Here is a 4,267-nt window from a genome sequence, read left to right on the forward strand (position 1 = left end):
ATTAAACAACAAGAAGAGCTCAAAGGAATACAAATTGCAAAGGAAGAAGTCAAAATATCACTATTTCCAGATGATATGATAATATACTTAAGTGACCCCAAAAATTCCACCAAAGAACTCCTACACCTAACAAACAACTTCAGCAAAGTGACTGGATGTAAAATTAACTCAAACAAATCTATAGCCTTTCTCTACTCAAAAGATAAAGGAGCAAAGAAAGAAATTAGGAAAACGACACCCTTCACAATAGTCACAAATAATATAAAAATACCTTGGTGTGACTCTAACCAAGCAAGTGAAAGATCTGTATGACAAGAACTTAAAGTCTCTGAAGAAAGAAATTGAAGATCTCAGACGATGGAAAAATCTCCCATGCTCATGGATTGGCAGGATTAATATAGTAAAAATGGCCATCCTGCTGAAAGCAATCTACAGATTCAATGCAATCCCCATCAAAATTCCAACTCAATTCTTCATAGAGTTAGAGCAATTTGAAAATTCATTTGGAAAAACAAAAAAAAACCAAAATAGCAAAAACAATCAACAAATATAAAAGAACTTCTGGAGGAATCACCATCCCTGACCTCAAGCAATATTGCAGAGCAAATCAAAAAAAAAAAAAAAAAAAACCTCCATGGTATTGGTACAGGGACAGGAAGATAGATCAGTGGAATAGAATTGAAGACCCAGAAATGAACCCACACGGTTATGGCCACTTGATCTTTGACAAAGGAGCTGAAATTATCCAATGGAAAAAAGACAGCATTTTCAACAAATGGTGCTGATTCAACTGAAGGTTTGCACGTAGAAGAATGCAAATCGATCCATTCTTATTTCTTTGTACAAAGCTCAAGGCCAAGTGGATCAAAAATCTGCACATAAAACCAGATACACTGAAAGTAATAGAAGAGATAATGGGGAAGAACCTTGAGCACATAGGCACAAGGGAAATTTCCCTGAACAAAACAACAATGGCTTATGCTCTAAGATCAAGAATCAACAAATGGCACCTCATAAAATTGCAAAGTTTTGTAAGGCAAAGGACACTGTCATTAGAACAAAATGTCAACCAACAGATTGGGAAAAGGTCTTTACCAATCCTACATCTGATAGAGCTAATATCTAATATATTCAAAGAACTCAAGAAGTTGGACTCCAGAGAATCAAATAATCCTTTTAAAAAATCGGGTTACAGAGCTGAACAAAGAACTCTCAACTGAGGAATATCAAATGGCTGAGAAGCACCTAAAGAAATGTTCAGGAGACTCGTGTCGCAGCAGTGAAGACTTAGAAGGGGGACTCCAGATCCGGCTTGGCACTCGCCCTCGCTTACCATGGAGAAGACCGAGCTTATCCAGAAAGCCAAGCTGGCCAGGCAGGTCAAGCTCTATGATGACGTGGCCACCTGTATGAAAGTAGTGATGGAGTAGGGTGCTGAGCAGTCTAATGAGGAGTGAAACCTGCTGTCAGTGGCCTGCAAGAATGTGGTCGGGCGCCACAGTACTGCCTGGAGGGTCATCTCAAGCACTGAGCACATGACCGATACCTCCGACAAAATTTGCAACTGATCAAAACTGGAGTCTGAGCTGAGGTCCATCTGTACTACAGTCCTGGAATTGTTGGATAGGTATTTAATAGCCAATGCAACGAATCCAGAGAGTAAGGTCTTCTATCTGAAAATGAAGGGAGATTATTTCCGGTATCTTGCTGAAGTAGCTTTTATTGATGATCAAAAACAAAGGATAGAACATTCCCAAGGAGCCTACCAAGAGGTATTTGATATAAGCAAGAAGCAGAGGCAATCTGCACCTCCAATCCGCCTGCGGCTGGCTGTGAATTTTCTGTATATTACTCTGAAATCCTTAATAATCCGGAGCTTGCCTGCACACTGGCTAAAACGGCTTTTGATGAGGCCATCGCCAAACTTGATACACTGAAAGAAGACTCCTACAAAGATAGCACCCTCACCGCGCAGTTGCTTAGAGACAACTTAACATCAGACATCAGACAGTGCAGAAGAGTGTGATGCAGCGGAGGGGGCAGAGAGCTAAAGGCATCCAGGACACCAACCTCCTTCTCCTCAAGAAAACCTTATACATCTCCAGTCCTTATTCCACTTTGATTTCCTCTAGTGAGGAAGCCCATTCATGTGAATGGGACCAGTTGTTTATCGTCTTTTCACAGTGCAGCTTTGGGAAAACAGCATCCTTTGGTTTGTATTGTCTCTGCCTTCCTGATGTGCAATTACTGCTGTAGAAAGGTATCAATAGCTTCATTTCACATAAACACACAAGTAACTTCTGGACACTTGTGTAGAGGACTGACAGCACATTTGTATTTAAGTAATCTGAACTAGTTCTGCAAGTGACTGTGTTTTGTATTACTGTGAAGATATGAAAATGTAGGGCATTGCAATTTAAAGTAATTGTAATAATAACTTCTTGATATCTATATTCCTTTTCTGAATCTTCCTGGGGGTTTCCTTTCAGAAGCAACTATTCCATGCTCTTACTACAAACTTTTTTTTTTTTTTTTTTTTTTTTTTTATTAACTTGAGTATTTCTTATGTACATTTGGCAAACATCCCCTTCCTCCCCCCTTCCTTATGGGTGTTCCTCCCCACCCTCCCCCATTGCCGCCCTCCCCCGACAGTCTAGTTCACTGGGGGTTCAGTCTTAGCAGGACCAGGGCTTCCTTCCACTGGTGCTCTTACTAGGATATTCATTGCTACCTATGAGGTCAGAGTCCAGGGTCAGTCCATGTATAGTCTTTAGGTAGTGGCTTAGTCCCTGGAAGCTCTGGTTGCTTGGCATTGTTGTACATATGGAGTCTCAAGCCCCTTCAAGCTCTTCCAGTTCATTCTCTGATTCCTTCAACGGGGGTCCCGTTCTCAGTTCAGTGGTTTGCTGCTGGCATTCGCCTCTGTATTTGCTGTATTCTGGCTGTGTCTCTCAGGGCGATCTACATCCGGCTCCTGTCGGTCTGCACTTCTTTGCTTCATCCATCTTGTCTAATTGGGTGGCTCTATATGTATGGGCCACATGTGGGGCAGGCTCTGAATGGGTGTTCCTTCAGTCTCTGTTTTAATCTTTGCCTCTCTCTTCCCTGCCAAGGGTATTCTTGTTCCCTTTTTAAAGAAAAAGCCTTCACATTTTGATCATCCGTCTTGAGTTTCATTTGTTCTAGGCCACTAGGGTAATTCAAGCATTTGGGCTAATAGCCACTTATCAGTGAGTGCATACCATGTATGTCTTTCTGTGATTGGGTTAGCTCACTCAGAATGATATTTTCCAGTTCCAACCATTTAATTTCATAAAGTCGTTGTTTTTTACTACAAACTTCTTAGTAGGAATTCAGAAGTGTTAGACTGAAAGGGAACGTGCTTAATGCATCCGGGCTTGGGCTCACAGATCAGAATGTCTCTTGTGTGACATAATCTGGAGGTTACATCTGTCTGTGACAACAGGGAATTTCCTTATGCAGTCTTCATTTGCTGCTGTTTAAGTTGATCACTTCCTTCCCAATAAAAATTCACTTAAATCCTGCATTTGTAGCTCTGATATTCACTTTACCTCGTGATAGAAGTAGCATGTTGCTGCCAGAATACAAATTAAAATGCATGTCCTTTCTTAATACACTAGAAAGGAGAAATAAAATACATATGTCCCAGTCTAAACTTTAGTACTTTTCCATGCAGATTTGTGCACATGTGAGGGGGTATCCAGTTTGTCCAGTGATTGTTCTTTAGAGAGCTGGACCACCAAATTGTGTGTTTGCTAATCATTAACTGTAGTCCCAAAAAGACCTTGTGAAAATGTTATGCCGTATGTAATAGCAGAGTAACACAAAATAAAGCTATATTTTATAAAACCATTAAAAAAGAAAGAAACAGATGTTCAACATCCTTAGTCATCAGGGAAATGCAAATCAAAACAACCCTGAGATATCACCTTACATCAGTCAGACTGGCAAAGATCAAAAACTCAGGTGACAGTAGAGGCTGGCAATGATGTGGAGAAAGAGGAACACTCCTCCATTGTTGGTGGGATTGCAAACTGGTACAATCATTCTGGAAATCAGTCTGGCGGTTCCTCAGAAAATTGGACATAGTACTAGCTGAGAACTAAGTTATACCACTCCTGGGCATATACCCAAAAGATGCTCCAACATATAACAAGGACACATGCTCCACCATGTTCATAGCAGCCTTATTTATAATAGCCAGAAACTAAAAAGAACCCAGATGTCCTTCAACAGAGGAATGGCA

At 40.7% G+C, this 4,267-nt stretch overlaps 1 pseudogene; it reads left to right on the forward strand.

Moving 5' to 3' along the window:
• Window positions 1-1,295: 1,295 nt before the first annotated feature.
• On the forward strand, window positions 1,296-2,051 carry LOC116902790 (annotated as a pseudogene).
• Window positions 2,052-4,267: the final 2,216 nt, after the last annotated feature.

This window comes from Rattus rattus, chromosome 6 (assembly GCF_011064425.1).
Source record: "Rattus rattus isolate New Zealand chromosome 6, Rrattus_CSIRO_v1, whole genome shotgun sequence".
Lineage (NCBI taxonomy): Eukaryota > Metazoa > Chordata > Mammalia > Rodentia > Muridae > Rattus > Rattus rattus.